Source organism: Ambystoma mexicanum, chromosome 5q (genome assembly GCF_040938575.1).
Source record: "Ambystoma mexicanum isolate Mex_15411 chromosome 5q, UKY_AmexF1_1, whole genome shotgun sequence".
Taxonomy (NCBI): Eukaryota; Metazoa; Chordata; class Amphibia; order Caudata; family Ambystomatidae; genus Ambystoma; species Ambystoma mexicanum.
Genome location: NC_090933.1, coordinates 1,197,484,049 through 1,197,506,125, shown reverse-complemented (window position 1 = coordinate 1,197,506,125; position 22,077 = coordinate 1,197,484,049). Strand labels below are relative to the sequence as shown.

Sequence of the window (22,077 nt, the reverse complement as noted above, 5' to 3'; positions counted from 1 at the left end):
CTCGTCGTCGTGTTGAGTAAAAAGACGTCCCAATCGAAGAAACCCGCACAGTTTGTTACCACAGCACGGCAACGGAGCGGCCGTGTGTATCTGAGCCAAATGTACACTACTCACTTCAGACCTGGGAACGCCAAGTGTACGAAGCATGTGAGAGTGACAAGGACTCGAAATACTAAACAACCTGGCGGCGGTTACAGAGCAAGACTCCCGTGTAAGCTGGTCAGTCAGCTGGATGGCCCAGAGACGCTTCCGAAGGCTCACTCTGGCAGGAGATGGTGAAGATGCCGAGAATAGCTGTTCCCGCTATTCCAAGGGTCGAAGTACCAGTACAGGCCTTCTGGTTCGATCAAAGGTGAAAAAGGTTTCACAAGGCGACAGCAGTGCAGAGGAGAAGTCCTTCAGCGGGTCACCAGCGATTCCTCGGTCCAGCCTCTTGGTTGCAGGATACTTGGCTCCTGTATTCCTTCGTTTGTGAGAACTCAGGAGATCGACATGGTAGTGGTGTTTCCAGCCCCCTCTTATCCACGGTTCCCTTCGCTCCAAAACGGAGGGGACCCAATGGGAGATCCGCTCATCAACACTCACACCATTCGTGGACCAATCACGGACCACGGTGGTCCCAGGCATTCACACCACCCTAGACTCTCTGGCACCCAGGATGTGCATTGGGACCAGACATCCCAGCCCACATCCTGGAGGCACACACAAGACATGTAGAAGCCCGCGAAAGCATCCGTGTTTCGCGGGGAGGTACATGCCCAAATAAGGAAGGCCCTGGGTCGGCTCGACCTGGGGAAGGTGAAGGGAGCAAGACGGTCAGCAGACAGGACAAAGGAGCCTCGTGGTCTGGCCATTTTGGGAGCCAGGCCACCATTTTGGGTTAAGTGCGAGAAACGCGCTTAGAACACCAAAAGGAGCTCAAAACACAAGAAACGATCGCTGCCACCATTCCCGTCCCTGAATCACTTGCACCGATCAGATACAATCCTAAACGAGTATCTAGGGCCTGTAGAAGGCTAGAGACCCAAGAGAGCTGTAACTTAGCTTACAGTGCCCTCTTGTGTCATGTTGCACGAAAGCCGCAACATGATAAGAGAAACTACGGCAAACAGCGTTCTCCGGTACTGACTGTCTTAAGGGCATGTCAGTTTCCCCGTAAGAAAGGAGCGAAAGGCCAGAGGAGTGCGGCAGAAGGCTGCACTTCTCTGGCAAAGTCGAGAACAAGGTGAAAAACAACAGCAAAAAGTTTAGGGGTTACCACATGGAAGGAAAATTACCTACAATTACGAAATCTTTCCTAACAAAGTCCAAGACTTTTCTGAAGTTTGAAACAAGCATCACCTCAGAGTACTTGTAGTAGTGGTAGGAGTATTATCTTGGCAGGCGAGTTTATCAGGAAGGAGACCATTAATGGTTAATCCTGGCAAGTTAGTGGACAAGGAATAAGATAAGTAAAGTACTGCAGTGTGGTCAAAGGTTGTGGTGGAAAGAAAGTGGCAAGTCCACCAATGTGTTTTGAACTGTGCTAAAACCATCCTGATAAAACGTTTTTGTTTATGAAGAAGAAATGTGAAAGTGGTTGTTCTTCAAAGAAGAGAAGTTATATTGAATACCGACTGGAAGTGTGAAGACAAAGTCTTTTTGGTTTATTGAGGAAGAGTTTGTGGAAACTGACAATCATTTTGACGAGTGATAAATTCTGTTTAGCAATGAAACAATCCAAGTGCCAAGTGAAGGGCTTATCAAGTGAAAAGTACTTTGCATTGCATTTGGAGTAGAACTTGGCTATAGAAAAGAACATTCTTGATTTGAACTTTGGTTTGGGAAATCCTGAATTAATCGTGGGGGAAGGGGATCTGACCCTGGTTACAAGGATACATGGTTACAAAGTTTATGTTTGAATATAAATGTTATTTTGTCGAGTTTGAAAGGCCATATGATACCTATATGATTTTGTTTTATGTACAAGTGCGAGGTACAGATACCTTTTGATATTACAGCGTTTTCCTGTTTTCTTGGTTTCAAAGGTATGGAAATCCTTGTTTGGTTGCGGAAAGCAAGGTGTTTATCTCACCCTTATTGTTTACTAAAATGGCTACTTGTGAGAAAGCTCTATCTACTTGTCCGTCTCTTGCTGACCCCTCACACAAACCTTTGGTAAGTTCAGGCTAAACTTAAGAGGTGTAACCCTGTTCACAAAGGGTGGGCATTCTAAAGTCTTGACGCATACAGGCCTTTACCAAAACCGCCTAACAGTGAGGTTTATTACTATTATTAGGATATTTATTAACTGCAGACCTAACTTCGGGAAGCAACGGAGCGCATCATAAGTCATAGGAGGAAGTACATAGTGATGGAATCAGATTGCTAGGGCTCAATACAAGGGTACTGGGAGCGAATAACGGGGAAAGGGAATGGCACAGAACAGATCGCGCAGTCTCAGATTAGGTCAGGCATGGACCTAGGTTTTAAGAGGGCATTGAGCTACTGTAGAAGCAAGAAGGGGCAAATCTGTTGAAGTGGAGGAGGTTCCAGAGCCTGGGGTGTAGATAGAAAAGGTATGTCTTCTGGTGCTTTTCTTCCTGCACCGGTAGAGTTCATGTCTGCACATGTCATGGCTTCTGGATGACGGACTTGTAGATGATGCATCAGGATTTGAAGATGATTTTGCTTGAAGCAGGAGTCAGAAGTTCAACGAGGGTCAGGGTAATGGGGCTGGTTATGCAGAGTGTTTTGATGAGTCGTGTTGCAGCAAGTAGGACACATCTCAGAGATGTTAGGGTTGTCACTGGAAAGCCTTCCAGAAGGGCAATGCCACCATCCAGGTGAGAGAGGACCAAGGCTTAGACAGCAAATTTGAAATTGTTTTCTTGGTTGAAAGGCTTGTTTTTCCACAGGCGGGAAAGTTGGTACCAAGCGGTTTGTGTTTTCCTTGCTACTTGCTCCTTGAGGAGAGTTGTCTGTCTGTTACGGTTAGATATGACTTAATCGCTCCAAAAATAACAAAACTGCAAAATACTGCCACCCATGGGCGTAGGACAAATGGAGGGACAAATCCCCACCACAATTTTAAGTGGGGGGATATAATGGCATGTATCCCCGCCAGAATATGTCTGTGTCGTGCACAGTGCACTGTGTCTCTGCCATTGTCTGCTGCAAATTCCAGGTGCATGTAGCTTGTGAAAATACTTCAACAGCGTGCGTCAGCGTGTAAAAGTACAGTTCGGCAGGCTAAAAGGCAAACTACCATATATAACCTCAATGTTTGACCCGGATAGAACTATTTATTTAAGCGGATAAAGCGATCAGGGAAGCCAAATGCCATTAGAAACCTATGAGGGTACTGGCATGCTAACCTGCTAGGTGCTGTCTTTCCATCGAGGCGGAAAGACACTCTTTTTAGTTTGTAGTAGGCAGCAAAGATGCCATGGATCTTTCTATTAATAACCACTCTTTGATTACTTTCCGTTATTCCTGAAGGCAACAATGTAAACTTTTTGCATTTTATTTTAGCCCTATATGGCAGGCATTTATTTGCCTTTTCACTGAAATCCCCGTACCTGCTTGGCGCAATGTGGAAACATTATGCCCTCTGGTTTAGGATGTAGTTGAGTACCTAGATCTTGTACATTTGATCCTCACAGCTCCACCTTGTGTAGCTCGATATGTTATTTCCTTACTTGTTTCTTAAGTCATTACATGAACTTGTTCTGCAGTTGTTTTTGTCTTGATTTGTGAGTAGTGGCTTATGATTTGCCCATCACAAAAGCTTTAATTGCATCACACGCCATCATAAACTTGTCTACTGAGTTGGCATTTTTATTTAAGAGGATTCTACATGTCTGCCATATAATATTCATCAAATCTTTATGTAACAATACAATTATGTTTAACCTTCAATTCCTGGTGTTTAAATTTAGTAGTGAGAGCTGCTGATTAGGATACAATGGGCCTGATTTACAAAAGCGTTTTTGAATGGGAAAACACCATTGGAAAATGCTTTGTAAATCAGATCCTATACTGGAAGCTGGTAATCTTTATACTAATTAGATATGCGTATATGGGCAGAAGTACGATACCTGGTGAGTGGGCAAAGCGAGAGGTGGTGATGCATATGAAGGAATGAGAGTTACTGAATAAGGCACACTAAAGTGATCTCTTGGTTTAACCCATATTTGTGTCCAGACATCTGCACCTAACCAAAGAGGGGCTTCAGAATGTGGGCATTACCCATTGTTAACGGTGTGCGCTCTGTGACATCTGATTAGCTTGTCATGCTACGCCTTCACACCCCACGCCCCCACCCCAAAGGTCACTGCATGTGGCCACATTTTGCCTAAGCCGTTTACCTACGTTGGTTACTAACCCCTTTTGCCTTCATTTGTGTGGTCCTCCTACCATCTGACACCAAGGGAAATTGACAAAGTATTGTGAGTAGTTCCCTCCACCATATCCATGGTGTCCATCTTGTTTTGTTTTATTAAGAAACAGACAGTACACTTTCCACAACCCAATACTCAGATACAGCACCAGCCCTATTAGCACAGTACTTCAGATGTATTCCCAGGGGAGGTGGGGTTGAGGGGGGTTAGCTGCAATAACCTTGCTGGAATGCTTTCCTAGTAGATAGCTCCAGCATACTCTTAAAAAAAAAAAAAGCCCCTACATTTCCTGGCTCCTTTCACTTAATTTCGAGCTATTGCCAACCAGGAAACTACCCTGCACACACATTATTCCTTAGTTATTCAGCTATTAATCATCTAGTGATATGAATTAAGAATTGTGAACTGCAGATTACTCATACATAAATCTCTGAAGCCTCCACATAAACATTTTAATGTATCTGGTAATCATTGATTTACATGCTACACACAGATATGTGACCCTATTAACCCCTTGGGCTACCCTTCTGAGATTGCAGCATGTCAATTTCAGGTTAGATACAGAGAACTGAAATGAGGCAGCAATGAGTGATTTGGGAAGCCAGTACACTTTTGTACTTTTTCATCAGTCATTGTCCCAGGGAACTCTAAAGTGTGCAACCACACAGGATATCTATGTTTCACATGACACATAATGGGTGGAGATGTCACTTGAGTGTGACAGTGGTTTCTAGAGAGATGGTGTGTTCCCAATTATTGATCAAACACCTTTAAATGTTTATGCACACAGTATGCATTCTCTGACAAATATTCATACCCAGAAGTTCACAAAAGTTCATGGAGCAAAATATTGATGTGTTATAACAAAGAGGGATTACTAGTTATCAGGTTGCCTTGCCGTTAAGAAATCCATTGACAATGACCAAGACTGAGACAGATCCCTAGCGTGCAACACGCAAAGTGTCTTTGCAAAGTGACACAATGCTTCGTTCATCTCCTCTCACAACCAATAAAGCTACTACTGAGGAACAGCTCTCAGGTCATGTTCTGCGACCTCTGGCATGTGTAGCTCATGTCATTCAGCATCTCTGTGCTATACATGGAAGACATTAGGTACCACAATGCAATACAATGTTAACTTAAATGCAGTGACATGTTTATGATTTTACACTTCACATTGGGCAATTTGGGATCTGTGACAGCTGCCACTATAGGTTGCTCTACCTTCAAGACATAGGGCCTCATGATGAGATTCACGTTAAAAAACAAACTTTACCGGGCTGGAGGTAATACCGCGTCCGGGTAGCAATGGCGCTGCTAACCACGGCCGATTACGAGAATGCGTGCACCCGCATTGCGGCATGCCGGTATCGTCTGTACTGGCATGCCGTAAATGACCTCAAAACTCCTGTTAGCAGCATCATGGAAAGCGCCGACACCCCCTCCGCCTCCGTCCACCCCTAAATAACGGGCCCGGCAATAACGGGCCCGTTATTACCGGAACCGGAAGTAACATCATCGCGCCGGAACGGGAAATGGCACATCGGCCATCTTAAACACAATCCATTGCAATCCTAGAGATACAGGACCTGGAGCCACACACCACCAGCCCCATCTGCACCCACACCTCGGCACAATGCCAAAGGACATAAAAAAGGCACATCCCACCAGTGAAAGGAGAGATTCTCAGAGAATAAACTTACATGCTGGCCGACACACTGGCAGAGAATGCAGACGTGGTCTTTGCCACAGATCTCAAGAGAGCTGTAAAGCTGAAAAAGAAAGAGGTATGGGAGCTAGTGGCCCAGAAGGTCAGTGCGGTTGGCACCACCCCTGCACCGTAAAGGACGTTAAAAAACGCTAGGACGACCTGCGCCTCCGAGTGCACAATATCTTGTCTGCTAATCAGAGCCAGGGTCTGGCTACTGGCGGTGGGTCCAACTCACCCATTAAACTCACCGGCAGGGAAGAAACCTGCGCCAGCACCATTGGAATGGAGTCCATAGAGGGAGTGGAGATATGGAACGTGGAGCATCGGCAGATGGAGGTGAGTGTCCAAAGAAAACACTGTAATGCAAATTATGATGATGGTCCACCAATGTGACCTTGCCATGAGGCAATGCATGGGCCATCACACACACATGGACACATCCCTGCCTAGCTGCTGTCCCCAGCACCGTCACATTCACATGCATGCAGCATGCCAATGCCATACCTGAGACACACACCACAAACAGGGAAACGGCATGTGTCACACTGCACGCAGTCCACAACACAAAAGGTATGTCACACAGCATACACCACCTCACGTATGTGTGAACCTAACGTATGCCTGAATAACCCCACCATATGGCAAGCAACCTGTATGCCACAACTGTAAGCTAGCAAGTCATCAAATGTGCACAACTACACTAATACCATTGTATGCATGATGCATGTACAACCATCTAATGTCATCCCTCTTTCGGTCCCCCACAGGCCCTGATACCGACATGGATGCACAGGACTCTGCTGCACAGGCCACAACTTCATCGAAGAGGGCCAGGTCCAGGGAAGACACTGACAGGCCTTCCACGTCCAAGGGCACAGGCAAGGCACATCAGCCACCGAGGGCAAAGGCAACACAGGATGGCAGGGAACAGTGGCGTCAAAGGACAGCCACTACACCAACAGTGCCAACACCTGTGGAATCCACTGCAGTTCAGCCAGTGGCAGATGGGACCCTGTCTGCAGCTAACAGCTCGGTAGGGGAGGTAGCTGCCACAGCGCCACAGAGTGGCGATGAAGAACAATCCCAAGGCGAGGTATGTGTCCCTGAGGAGGACAACCGCTCAATGGAAGTTGGTGGCACACCCAGCCCCACCCAAACACCCCAGTACACCCCAATAAGCACACCCAATGCCCCCTTGCACGTCCAGTCTGGAGGAGAGGAAGAACCAGAGGCCTGGAGCCCCACAGAGGACCCACCTGAATTGAGCCCCTTGCCACACAAACTATCCACCTCCTCAGGGGTCCGGGACGGGGAGTTCAGAATGGCATAAATGGAGGCGCGGCAGCAGAGCTGACCGGGGATGTAAAACAATATGTCTCTGATAGTGACGTGACGAGGAAGTAGGCCCGAGAGAACGCTGCGGGGCCATAGAGTCAAGTTCCTTAAAGATCTGTGAGGAGTGGTCGACAGTGAGGCGGGTCCTTGACAGGATTGCGGATGCCTTGGAGACTCAGCGTCCTGCCCCGACAGTAGAGCATGCGCCCACGGGGTCATCGTCAAGCTCCACACAGACTAGCCCCTTGCCAGTTCTGTGCGCACCATGCAGCACCCCAAAATGCCGCCCCCGGAGTCCGACACGACATAAGTAGCAGGGTCAGCCTGCATGTGCAGACATATGCAGACTCGAGTGGCATAACATTGCACGCCATGTGTGGGGGTGTTGTGGGGGAGGGGGTGTGTGGGGGGGTTGTGGGAGGAGGGGAGGTGTGGGGGGAGGGGGTTGGGGTGTGGGGGAGTTGTGGGGGGAGGGTGTGTGTGTGAGGTGGAGGGTCTGAGCACTTTTTACTTATTTCCTGTTAAATACACCCGTTGTGTACCAAAATAAAAATCACATGACTGGACATTCCTTATTGTGTATGTGTGCTTTATTGGTTTACAGTGCATAGTGTCCATGTACACCCACACCCAGTGCCCCGAGTCCCACATTCATTGCACCCTCTGCATCCATCTGTCTTAGAAATATTGGCCTATCACAGACTGGCGCACAGCACGTCCCTCCTGTGCATCGCCACCTGGATGATGTGCAACCCCATCTTCTTCATCCTCACCTGGTGGTTGCTGTTCAATGTCAGGGGGCAGAGGCACGTTCCGTCTGATGCTCATGTTGTGCAGCATGACACATGCCATGATGATCTTGCCCACCTTCTCATGCCTGTACAGGAGTGCCCCACCCGACCTGCTAAGGCAGTGTAAACATGCCTTCAACAGGTCAAAGGTCTGCTCGATCACCACACGGGTACGGGTTTGGGCACGATTGTAGTCCTCTTTGTGCCCGTTCTGCGGGTTCCGGACAGAGGTGAGGAGCCACGGCTTCAAGGGATAGCCACTATCACCTGCATGGGTGCAAAATAAGGTATGTGTAAATCAATTCCTGAAAGACACCTGTACTTATCACACATGCCTGCAGATATTTGTTGTTCACATGCACATGTCCCTGGATGTATGCACACATTTTACCTTGCCACAATGTGTGCTGTCCCATGGTCTAATGTCGTGGGTTGCATCATCCAGATGATACAGGGTGTCCTCTCCCTTGCTGGTGCTCATGCACTGTGGATGCATACCGCTGTGTTTGGTATCATAATGTGATGTGTAGTGATTAGTATGATTTTATTACTGGCAGCATTGGCACAAGTCTCAGCATGATTTCTCATTCAGCGCTTATTATTCCCATGGTGACATGCAGCGCTACTGTGGTGGTGGCCCATTGACAAGCAGTGTATTCCCCTTGGTGGGATTGATTTGTGCGCACTCATGGATGCTTGTCCTGTGTTGTGTTTTGCTGGGGACATTTACATTGTGAATACTCACAGCATGTTGCTGGATTGTGTTACAGAGGGTGAGGTCTGATGATGAGCAGTGGAAGTGTTGTGGGATGAGGGCTGGTTGAAAGTCAGGCATATTGTCATTGGTGTGCAGCTTCCGTCATTACTATGGGGTTTGGGTGTCATGTTCAGTTAGGGATGCTTTGGTGAACAGGGTTTTGCAGTATGGACATTATGCAGTCACCACACCAATGACACCAGGGTGGTGTGTGCATCTCTCCCCCCATTACACTGCCATGTGCCTTTCATGCAATTTACCAAGCAGCCAGGCACGTCGTTGTCGTCCAGCATGTCGGTCCATGTAGCGTGGAGTTCCGCAGGATCATTGAGTCATGAGTTGATCCGGGAAATCGGACACAACAATGTGTGATGATCTTGCTGGAGTCACATACCATCTGTACATTGATGGAGTGATTGTTAGGAAAGATTCCATATTTGAATGTAATTTTCCCTCCATGTGGCAACCCCCAACCTTTTTGCTGCTGTTTTCCACCCTGATCTAAACTTTGCCAGAGAAGCACAGCTCTCCGCCGCACTCCTCCGGGATTTCGCTCAATTCTTATGGGGAAACTGACATGCCCTTAAGACCGTCAGTACTGGGAGACTTTGTTTCCCTTAGTCCTTTCCTCATGTTGCAGCTTTTGTGCAACATGGAACAAGAGTGCAATGTAACTAACCTTACCACACTCTTGGGTCTCTAGTCATTCCAAAGGCCCTAGAAACTCTCGCTGGACTTATGAACTGTGCAGGTGTGTCACGGACAGGACTGGTGGCAGCTATCATTTATCTTCTGTTTTGAAGCCTTTTTTGCCATGTTATCCGCGCTTACCGCGTTTGGTACGAATAGGTGGCCTGGCTCCAAAATGGCCATGCCACGCGGTTCTTTGTCCTGTCCTTTGGCCATATTGCCCCTTCACCTTCCCCAGGTCGAGCCAACCCGGGTTAGTCCTTATTTGGTCATGCACTTTCCTGCGAAACCCAATGTTTTTGCGGGCTTCTGCATGCCTTGTGTGTGTGCCTACAGGATGTGGGCTGGGATGTCTGTTCCCAATACACATCCTGGGTGCCAGAGAGTCTGGAGTGTCCTGAATTCCTGGGACCACTGTGGTCCGTGATTGGTCCACGTATGGAGTGAGTGTTTGTGAGCAGATCTTCCATTGGGTCCTCTCCGTTTTGGCGCGAAGGGAACTTTGGATAAGAGGAGGCCGAAAACACCACTAACATGTCGATCTCTTGAGTTCACACCAAACAAGGGATAAGGAGCCAAGTATCCTGCAACAAGAAGCCGAGTCGAGGAGCCGCTGGTGACCCGCTGGAAGGTTTGGCACCCTGAGCCCGATGTCGTCCTGCGAGACCCCTCTGCCTTTGATCGTCCTACAAGGTCTGCGAAGGCACTTCCACCCATTGGAATAGTGGGACCAACTATTCTCGGCACCTTCATCAAACCCCGCAAGTAAGCCTCTTTGGAAGTGTCCCCGGGCCAACCAGTGGGCTGACCATCTTACGCAGGACGTTTTGCTCTGTCACCGCCGCCGTTTTGAAACTTGGCCTACTGCTAGCTCTGTGTCCACGGCAGCCTCACACCGAATTTCGTACACTTGGCATTCCCAGGTCTGAAGTGAGACGAGTGCGCCCGGACCAGAGTAAACGTGGTTGCCGTGTTGCTCTGCTGTGGTAACTACCTGTGCATGTTCGCTGCATTTGTGACCCCCTCGACCCTGCATCCTGCGACTGCGGAATCTACACGGTGTCGAGACGTCCTGCTTGTCGCATCCGAACCTGCCAGTAACGTGAACTGAACTGGCGAAGTCTGGGTCTGCCTGCGTCGGGGACCAGTGAGTACTCCATACCCCAACCGGTGGCCCCTTACGCAGGAGCCCACTTCTTTTCTACCGCTGTTACGAAATAGCAACTTTATCCCGCACTCTCACCCTGCCTCTGCCCACAAGTGGAGGCCTTGCTTGAGTAGTGGGGACTTGTTCTTCATCGCTTCATTCACCTTCCTGAACTGTCAGAGACCCTTGAAGAGACCCCCTTTTTGTCCATTGGCACAAGTGCGTGCATGTACTATTGAGCATAAGGCTCCTCTCTTCGTAGGACTTGGACTGCCTCCTAGTTAGGTGTATTTCTGATGTCGAACTGGGTCTAACGATTATTTGCACTGCCTGTTTTACTCCCCATCTAGGTGGTCTACATATTCCGTGCTCCTAACTCCTTAGACCGCTCGGTCTTGTATATATATTGTATTGATTGTGATGTGTTGGTTTACTTTAGTATTATTGTGATTCTTTGCTATGGTCAATGTTACAAAGGCCTTGTAATAAATGTGTCCATATTTTTAATATAACACCTGTCTGGAGTAATTTGTAAGTGTCCTTGCCTTGTGTGCTCATTGAGGTTTTTCAGTCACCCTCACCCCTCTTGAGATTTAGTCTTAACCGCCGCCATCGATGCGGATTTCAATCAGTCTGACAATGTTGTTATGTATCATGTCCACAATGGTGGTGACGGTGTCCAGGTCCAGGCGGTACAGGTTTTCGATCTGCTCAGGGGTTAGGTTGAATGGACTGGCTCTGATGCGATGGACCACTGGACTTGCGTGGTACCACTGGCTGCACTGGTGGGACTTGTTGGGCCTGTTTCACCCTCCTTCTGCTCCTGTGTCTCCTCTATGGTGCCTGCTGTTGTTGTTGCTGGTGTAGCAATGCAAGCATGTCCTCCAGCCCCAATATTGCAACTGCAAGTGGAATAAGTTTGGTGTGGAAAGGGGTATGGTGTGTGGGTGTGCTCCTTTTGTGCTGGGCCAGACTCCATTGCCTTCAGCTGTGCTGATTGTGTGCACCTGTGGCAGTTGGGAACACTGCACATTGCTGTTAGCGGGTGATTCGCGATGCCGATGATGGTGGCATCCCATTATCCCTTATTACTGCCTTCATGAGGCCGGTATTAGCATGTCCACATGACTTGTGATGGCCTCCTGTTCGCACCATCCCGAATATGCTGGCCTGAAGGGCCGCATGCCCGCGCGCATGCCGGTACGGGGGTGCACGGTCTCAGCGGTGGCGCTGATACCGGGTTGTTGACTCTTAATAGGCCGGAGCGGTATGCTGTGCCGGTATTCCCTTACGGCAAGGTTGTCCAAGGTACGGCCCGCGGGCCACAATGCGGCCCGCCAAGCCATTTTATGTGGCCCGCCAGGCTGTATGTTGGACAATGCGTGAGTAAAAAAAAAAAAAAAATTTTTTTTATTACATTTTTTTTTTAAAATGTGCCTGTGCGCAAAACTCCTCTGTGCTCTATTTGGGACACATAAAAGAACAAGACAAATGAGAATTCTAGACTGCTATCAGCATCATCAGTCACAATATTTTTGGGGGGAGACTTGGAAACATTGGCACAAAAGGAGCCGCTCTGTGCTGGATCACCATCCTTTCACCAGTAAACCCGATTCAATCACCATGGCCCCCTTACAAATCCCAGCCATGATTGTGATTGACCTGTGGACACATAAATAATCGTATCAATAAACTTTCTCTGCCTTTTTTATGGCGAATGCCAATTTCGCCACATTCATTTGGGTCAATTTTATTGCTTTTTTTACCACAAAAACCGGTGGCAGAACCCCTGCACCCTCACTTTCTATATACCTTACCCAAAATTACCATCTATATTTTTTTGGTAAAAAAGCGTAAAAAAATGCGGCAAAAAAATGTTTTGTCGAAATTGCCATTCAGCAAAAGTGGGCAATAGCAAATAATCTACACACTCAAGAACAACCTTTCAAAAAATGCTCTCCAGAAATGTATAGAAAGGAAACAAAATCCAAATCCAAATCAATGGGAACCAAAGTTTTCGTTTGTTAGTGGATTGAGTTTGTTCACAAAATGGATCGGAGTACACTTCGAATAGTTGCTGCAGCTCTGGAGAAAATACGAGTGGTATGATAGGTTATTTATAACGTGCTTAATACCCATGCAGCAGTGATCCCAATCATAAAAGTGAAACAGGCAAGCCCAACAGGTATAACTTATTTTCACTCTTTTGGTAGCGCAGTCTGAGGGCAGCCTACACCCTTCAGGAGAGGTGTGAGCTGATACAGTTGCAACACAAAAAACAATAGTACTATGTTCCCAAAATACCTTAGTTCTTGTCTTTCGGATCTCAGCAGAGCCAGGCTTTCCAACATCAGACCAGAAGCATGGGTGCCTTTGCGCTGGGCTGGGGTCAAGTCGGAGAGCAGCAGCGATGGGCCCCAATGATGCAGTTCTGTTTGGCAGTGGTGCTGATTTGTGGGTAGAAAACGCTGGGAACAGTAGGCCGTGCCAAGTGGATGGCACTGGAAGACTCAGTGACCTCTGGGCCCTGACAAGGGAATACTTGCCTTTGGCGCTGTGCAGGCTCGGCTGACACAACACGGCATATGGTTACAGCAAAGATGTCAAAGCTTCAGCATTGTCATTGAGCAGAACTCTGAGATTCAGGGGTGGTGGAGCGTCGAGGTCCAGGATGATTATGATGGTGTGAATGGGGCCAGCGCTGAGCAGCTACGCTCAGGAGGGCCATGGGCCCGTGTGGGGCTGACAGGCCAGTGGGCAGACTGCAACAGGCCTGCTCAAGCCATCCTGCTATTTATACAAATCTCGGGCCGAGCAGCACCTGATGGGAGAAAGGAACTGCGCTACAATCTGCTCTTCTGCTGGGCTCTGCCTGCTGGAGCTTCCCCCTACACGCGGGACAGGCAGCTCTGCAGACGCTCAGAGCTTCCGGGGATTGGGGGGTTGGGGCTGGGTCAGGGCCTGCCTTCTCACCCTCGCTTAGCAGGGCTTCCCAGAACTGACCCAACCCCTGCCCTCTTGCATGCAACTCATACTTAGCTGGCAGGGGAGAATGTGATCTCAAGGGCAGATCTCCCAGGGTGAGGCTTACCCATTGCACATCGGATTTGCTGACCCCTGCTATGTTCCCAAATGCGGGATACACGACTGCATTATTTCTGGTAGTGGGGGACTGCGTTCGCGCTCTCCCCCCCGATTTATTGGTGAAAGAAAAGGTAAAGTGTGCACTAGGCCTGCTAGGTTGCATACTTTTAGATTGTGCTCACATTGCGTTTCTTCAATTAGGTTCACCTTTGGGTGATCGCTTTTCAACATTTTATCTATTGAATTGAATTATGCTTCTTTCATCACCACAGAAGTAATGTGTATTACAGAGATAAGCTGCCATATGTATTGGGCACACTGCACATGCTCAGGCAGCATCAATCATGCTTTGTACAGGACAATGCTGGCGTAAATTGGGAACAGCCAGCATAGACATGTTGCTACAGAGGCATATGTTGGGTACAACCAGCATGACAATGTGTTACATCAGTGACAGTGCTGTCTTACACTGTGGACACATTGATCATTAAAATGTGTTGTGTTGTAAAATGTTCTTTTCTGCTGTTGGTGACATGGAATTTTCATGTTCCCCTTTAGAACTGATTGTACACTTATGGCTTTTTGGTCACATTTTCTGCTGTAAAATGCACCATTTAAACCCCATATTTGAAAAAAAATTCTTGGGGGGGATCCTCCCCAAACCCTCCCTAGAACATTGTAGCTCCCTCACTACGCTCGGTCGCCCCCACTATTTCAGAAAAATATTAACACATAGACACTGAAAGAAATCACAAGCAACTAACCTTTGATCACTGCCCATGACACCAAAAGCTATCCTTGGGACTGCATGGCTATCACTGCCTGTGATGCTATTGTGTCAAAGGTCACACAATATCGCTTTTTAATATACTGCTTTGGGTGAGGTTGTTGACTTTTGGCTCGCCGGCCCACTGGGTGACAAAAAGTTAATGCTTCGGCCCCACATTCAAAAAGGTTGGACAAGCCTGCCTTACGGCATTGTTTTTCCATTACCGCGAATCTGGTAGTGAGGCCCATAGACAAACCCAGGAAGGGACTGTGATAAAGTCACTTGCCTGAGAGCATTGTTTGGCACAGACATGTATCTTGCAGATATACATAATCGGCAAAACTTTTAATTTACACCAAAAAGTGAACATGGTATATGCTCGTCAAAAAAGCAGACCTGAACCAGCCCATGTTTAAAATCTTTTAAAAATAGGTTTATTTTGTGATTCTGTTTACTTAGGCATAGGTACGCACTGAGAATTAAACGTGGGGCTTTGAAAAGCAAATTGCCATTTGAAGTGCTAATGACCCAGACTTCAAAACCTGGGAAGTGGTAACATTTGTATGAGAACTGAACCTTCTGAAGTGAGAAATTGAAGGATTGTATACTCTGAACTGCTTTTCTTTTTCTTAATTTTCTTCTGTTTTCTTTTATTCTTTTCTCTTGCTTTATACAGTGATGATATATGTAATTTAATACGTACTGCTATTTTAATTTTGTGAAAAGTCGAGTTCTTTGACTAAAACATAATAAATACATTTAAAAACAGCAAAGTCCCCAAGGTGTCCCCTGTCCCCCCCAGATTTTATGTGTCTCCTACGACCCTTCTGCCATCTAAATAAAGGAATCAGTTACAACAGGCGCCTATCCAGACAATGGGGTTAGCGTTTTCATTGTTCCATAAATATAACCCGCTAACTTCACCACGGACGGGAATTGCAGCATGATTAGAAATGGTCTCCTGGGTGTGGAAGACTGGAAGTAACATCGGGCAAAAACATCCTAGAAACACGAACAGATTTTGCGTGTACATCAAAATACATGCACTGAGTTCTCAAAAACAAAAGTATCACTGCTAGAGGTAATGACACTGTACACATTACGTACCTCTTGTTAATCTGTAGTCTCTTCTGCTGGGCATTGCTTTGTGTAGTTTAACAATGCTTTGTTATGTTAAGCAACATCTCTCTCTAGTGGCGCAAAGCTACAACTACACACAAGTGTTTAGTGGATTTTTAGAGCAGTTCGTTGCATTTAAATCAAGTATGCTTCCATTCAGCGTGCATCATTTTGTGTTCTACCTGGGAGGTGCTGTAATATGTCTCGACAGCCTCTGAATCTGAAACCTGACACCAAAGGCAAAACCTAAAATACAATTGTCGCTGACTGAATAGGATACTGTTATAGCATTAGTTAATGTCAGCGATGAAGTTATTTGTTAAAGGAAAACGCTGTTTTCACACCATCGAAAAATGCCTTGTATTTTTTTCATACCATTATCATCACTGGTTTCCGTTAAATACTGAGGGAATTGGTGAAGGTGGTCAGTTGGGATGTGAAGCCCTCAAGGTTCATAGTGGAGAGTTAGGTCCAGATGTCAAGAGTGTTCGCTGTTGTCGGTTAGCAGTAGGAACTTAATCTTGAAGGATTTGAGCTTCAGGTAAGTCCTGGTCCTCCAGGACTGGATCACTGTGAGGGAGACTTTGAGCCCGTGGGTGTCTTTGATGGAGGAGATCTTGAGGGAGAGCTGTGCGTCATCTGCATATTGGTGGATGTCAGTGCTGCTTGGAGCCAGGAGGATTCTAAGGGGTTCCATGTTAAGTCTGGAGATCAAGGGAGAACAGTATGGGTGCTTGCTGGACTCCACAGGTGATGGGTAGAGTTGGTGCTCAGGAGGAATCCATTTGACATGAATTGAAGGCAGTTGACGAGATAAGATTGGAACTAGCTGAGATTGGGCTCTCCGATTACCATGCAGTGATGTAGAATGTAGGCGCGCATCTGGCAGTCTACTGTGTGGAACATGGCCGAGATGTTGAGGAGAACCAAAAGGCAAGCATGGCCATCGTTGAGGATGTTAGTGGCATCATCGTTCACCAAAATGGTAGCCATTTCTGTGCTGCATCCAAGTCTGCACCCAGCTTGTGAAAACTGAAGGGATTTGTTAGCATTGATGTGTCGGAGAAGTGTGCTGCTATTACTTTCTCAAAGATCTTACCTTGGAAGGGAAGATGGGTGGAGGAATGCAGATGTTGATACCAAAATCTACAAAGGAACAATGTTTATGACAAAGCCTCAGAGAGACTGCCACATCTGAGAAGGAATGCAGCGAATAATGACGAGCATCTGACACTGCCAATACAGAAAATGGGTTCAGAGGTTAAAGCCAATCCGCTGAGTAACTTGACTCATGTCACAAATAAATAAATAAAACCCTATCCAAGAATACTGGTATATTTGTACAAGTGATGCCAGTTGATCAGAGGAAATACAGGAATTTTAGAGGCTGGAGAGATATATGATATGATATATGTTATTTATAACGCGCTTAATACCCAGAGGTTTCTAAGCGCGTACCCAGGGATCGAACTTATGTTGCTCCGTGTCGTCTTGCTTCCAAGGCGAGCACATTGCCCCTAAGCTATCCTCCCGAGACAGATAAAACTTGCAGTATATTACTTGATGAGCATTGTGCGATCACATCCTAGGGTTTCCATCAGATATATGGTGTTTGAAAAAGAGAAGCATTTGGCAAAGCTCTAAAATGATTTGCTAATTTGATGGCTTTCTGAAAGTCAAGGATAGGTAAGAAATTGTCTGAAGCTAAAAAAAGAATGTGTAAGGCAGAAGACAGGGAGGAATGGGAACATGATCTGAATTTTATATTTTTTACAGCTAGACTTTCCGGTTATAGTTAATAGATGCAAAAAATGTTGCCTAAAACTAGCTGGAGAGGATTTACCATTGAGAGATGTCTAGGTGGTGAACTTAACATTGTAGTAGAGAACAATAGGAATTCAATGGCTCTGTAGAACTGTTCTCTTTTGATGGTCTGGGAGAATATATTTATATAGTTAATCCTATAGAAATGAAAATGTGAAATATACCATAAACTAAATATAAGGGTTCTTTTTCCCTATCATGCTGTCAAATGTGGGAAGAGTTAGCCATAGATGGAAGGAAAAGCAAGGTCACACACAGAGTGATATTATGTCAGTTGAAGCAGAAATCTGTTAATTTGCTTGAAATTACAAAATTACATTTTCAAAAGAAATATTAAAAAGTGTGTAATATGTAGGAACTGCATGAAATAATAATCTATATTTTATCAAAACAATGTTTCTTTGGCCATGCACTATCATTTTTCACTGGTCATAAATCATCCTTGAGAACTGTACTTTTTTTTTACAATGGGATAGCATAAGAATGTCATATATACTATGGGTTACAATTTACCAGGTTACTCACCGTAGTGACCACCTTACTCCTAGTCCATAGTCCCCTTTCCTCCATACTTATGGGACATCTCTCTGTCCTGTGGGACGGGACCGGAGCACTTTGTAAAAAGCATCCACATTTTTTTCAAAAATGTGTCCCTCCTCTCTTTCCTGCGCGGGGCCCGGCACGCGGCCGTAACCCCACCCACCTTGGCTCCGCCCCGTGCATCGCCCATCAGTCCTTTTATATCGCAGGGTCAAAGACCCATTAGCAATAACAGAGGAACCTTATCAGAGGGGACGGCGGGCGGGCGTATGGAGGAAAGGGGACTGTGGACTAGGCGTAAGGTGGTCACTACGGTGAGTAACCTGGTAATACTCCTACGTCCCGTCCCCTTTCCTCCATACTTATGGGAGATTCCCAAGCACTCCCAACAGGAACTATGGGTGGATGGAAATACCCCTTACTGAAACAGGTTCTTCAGCAAAGCCTGGCCAAACTGAGCATCAGCTCTAGAGCTCATATCGAGGCAGTAATGCTTACAGAAAGCAGATGGGGAGGCCCAAGTAGCCGCTTTAGCGATGGACTCCCAGGGAACATACTTCTGAAAAGCAACCGCAGCTGCCTTGCCCCGCACCAGGTGTGCATGGATACCTTTTGGAGGTTTCAGCTTTTGGACGGTGAAAGACTCTGTGATACAGGCGGCAATCCATCTGGAAATAGATGCCTTAGACGCTGGCCTTCCCTGAGGTTTACCGAAAGTCACAAAAAGTTGGGAAGAACTCCGAAGCTCGGAAGTCCTGTCCAGGTAGAACTTAAGAGCTCTTCGGACAACCAGGCTGTGTTGAGGTCAAACGTAGCCATTGGCTCAAAGGGTTTATGGCACAGCACCGTCAGGACTACATTTAGGTCCCAAGGCGGGTGCGGACTACGAACTGGAGGGTAGATGCGTGTCAAGCCAGCAAAATGTCTCTTCACCACCCGGTTAGTTAAAGAATAAGAACAGTGGTCTGTAGAGAGGTAAGCAGAAACCGCTGAGAGATAAATCCTGCAAGACAGAACATGAACCCCTGACTCTGCTAGGGAGGATACGAAGGACAGCACTGTGTCAATCGTTGCCACCCTCGGGTCCAATTCTTTCTCCAAACACCAATGACAGACCCTGAGCCATGGGATCTGGTCGAGGGTTTCCTGGCTGCCTGGATAATGCGCATGTTATCCGCAGACAAGCCCAAACGCTCTAGAGACTTGAACTCAGGCACCATGCCGCCAAGTTGAGCGATTGCGGGGAGGGGTGCCACATCTGTTGGTCCCCTTGGTAAAGAAGATCGAGAGTTACTGGTAACCCGATCGGTGGACACACCAACAGGTGTTGAAGTTCTGAAAACCAAAACCTGGCTGGCCACCACGGAGCTATCAGTAGAAGAGAACAGTTGACAGAGCTCTTCAACTTCCAAATTGCTCTATAAACTAGGGGAAGAGGCGGGAAGGCGTAAGCTCTCATGTTGTGCCATGGAATCTCGAGAGCGTCCCCAAGAGAGGAGGCTCCCAGCCCCCCTCTGGAGGCGGACTGAGGAAACTTCTTGTTTACCGCCGTGGCGAAGAGGTCCACCTCCGGTGTGCCCCAATGCGAGAAAATCCATGAGAGGATCTCTGCCTTCAACTCCCACTCGTAGCTGACCACTGTCCGCCGGCTGAGGGCATCCGCTGTGACATTCAGCTGGCCCTGGATGTGCACCGCAAGCAACCAGACACCATGAAGCATGGCCCACTCCTATATCTGGATGGACAGATCAACCAAAGATGCCCACCCCGCAGGCAACAAAACATTGTGCAGAAGGGGTATCCGAGCATTCCGGTCATAAACTGACCGATAAGGATGCGCACAAGGCCCAGAAACCAGCCCTACACCTGAGGCCGATGGCGCAGCTGTAGGGGTAGCGTTCAAAATGGCTGCCGCGGTCGTGGCGGGAACGGGCGCCATTTTGTCATCACCTGAGGGGAACTGCGGCACGTGAGGAAGTGAGGCAGGGGTCCCGTCGATGGATCAGGGGTCTTAACTTTAGCCTTAACATAAGGAACCTCGGCAGAGCCGGTACTATGAAGCCTGGAATGTTTCTGCGACATACCAACCGCCAATTAGCCTTCTCAGGAAGGACCTCGGCGCTGCCGGTAAAAGAAGAATTTCCCTTCTTTGCCCCCTCAACAGATCTGGTGTCACCGCAAGAGCAGGAACGGTGAGAAACAACCTTCACCGATAAGGCCCTGCCAGACCCTCAGAAATGTTGGTAGCTTTAGCCTCTGTACGAGGGACCTCGGACCCAGGTCCGGTAACAGCCTTACTCGCGCGGGCCTCGAACATCCGTTCGGTAGCACCAAGCCCCACCAAGGCCTCGAGGCGCACGCCGGCATAAGAGCCAGTCGTCCAAATACGGATACCCATGGATACCCTGGAGACGAAGATAGGCCGCAATCACCGACATCTTCGTGAAGACACGCGGCACCGAGCTGAGGCAAAACGTTAGCACGCGAAACTGGAAGTGCTCCTCTCCCAAAGAGAAGCAGAGATATCTCCTGTGTGGGTTCCAAATCAGGATATGCATGTACGCGTCCTGAAGATCCACAACGCTGAGCCAATCGCCCATCTGCAAAGAGGAGCGTATCTGGCTGGGCGTGATAATCTTGAATTTCTCTTGGGGTAGGAAAAGATTGAACTGGGAAAGGTCTAGGATGGTGCGCAGGCCAGCCTGGTTGGGTTTGGGCACCGTAAACAGCCGGGACTAGAAGCCCTCCCCTCGCTCCCCCAAAGGGAACGGGTTCCACAGCTCTGAGGTCCCAAAGTTTCTGAACTTCGGCTTTGAGGGAGGGCGAGCCCGACAACTGAAAAGGAGGGTTGAAGGGTGTGGTAGGGGGTAAAGGTAAGCGGAAACCCGCTCGAGCGACTGACAAGACCCATCTGTCTTCTGTGATGGTCTGCCACGCCTCCCAATGAGACGCAATGCGTCCTCCCACCGGGGTCTCGTGCGAGTGCGGAAAACCCTCATTTGGCAGGCTTATCGGTGGCAGTGCCACCTGAACCTGATGAGGAGGCTGAGGAGCGGGAGAAAAACCGCATACGCTGCTGTCTACAGCGGTTATTCCCCGCAGGAGTATCCACTCTGCGAGATTTGCGGTCGAGGAAGCCCCTAAAACCAGAGGAAGGTCGACTTTGCGACAACGTTCTCTGGGATTTGAAAGAAGCTTTAACCAGAACAGACAATGATTTAGCCGTCTGAGTGCTATCTTTGGTTTTGGTGAGCTCTACATCAGTAGAAGAGTGAAAAAGCTCCTTACCATCGAATGCAAGGTCCAGAACCTTGTCTTGCACTTCCTTCGAACACTTAGTGGCATGCAGCCACGCTTGCTGCAAGGCATCAACCCCAAGCATCAGGCCCCGAGCCGAGGTGTCTACGTGATGAGGCGCAGCCTCCAGGATATTCTGGGCCAAGAACCTGGCATCGGAAATGCCCCCACTGAAATCTTCCAACTTCTCGACCGGAATGTGCTCCTCAAACTCCGACAGACCTCTCCACATCCGCATGTTAGCTCCCACCAAAATCAATTCTGTATTGGCCTGCCTGAGCAGTAAGGCCGAATTGGCAAAGATTTTCCTCCATAGGGAGTCCAGGAGCTTGTCCTCCTTTCCCAAGACCTGAGTAGCCATTGCGGAGGAGGATGCTGCAAGCCTGGATTGCAACGTAGCTGCAGCCACCAATGTGGAGGAGGGAGGCGGACAAGACGACAAGGCCACTCCTTCCGAAGAATGCAGCCTGTACCTCGCGTCAATCTTTTTATTGACAAAAAGTCCCGAGTGTGGCTTTTCCCAAACTCTTCGGACCTCAGCCAGAACAGGCCGGTACGCTCCAAAGGAGACAAGGTGAACGCCCCAGAAAGCACGCCCTCCTGCGGAGCGGGTGCCTCGGGCACCGGAACA

General features: G+C 47.9%; 1 protein-coding gene and 1 non-coding gene across 2 annotated transcripts in view; one reads left to right on the top strand and one right to left on the bottom strand.

The window, feature by feature from the left end:
- The window catches only part of DENND3 (DENN domain containing 3), a 1,010,513-nt gene that overhangs the window by 485,214 nt on the left and 503,222 nt on the right, over positions 1–22,077 (bottom strand). The gene's annotated exons all lie outside the window — the stretch shown is intronic.
- LOC138498948 (U1 spliceosomal RNA) lies at positions 13,845–14,006 on the top strand. The gene has a single exon (XR_011279037.1). It is a non-coding gene; the product is annotated as a U1 spliceosomal RNA (small nuclear RNA).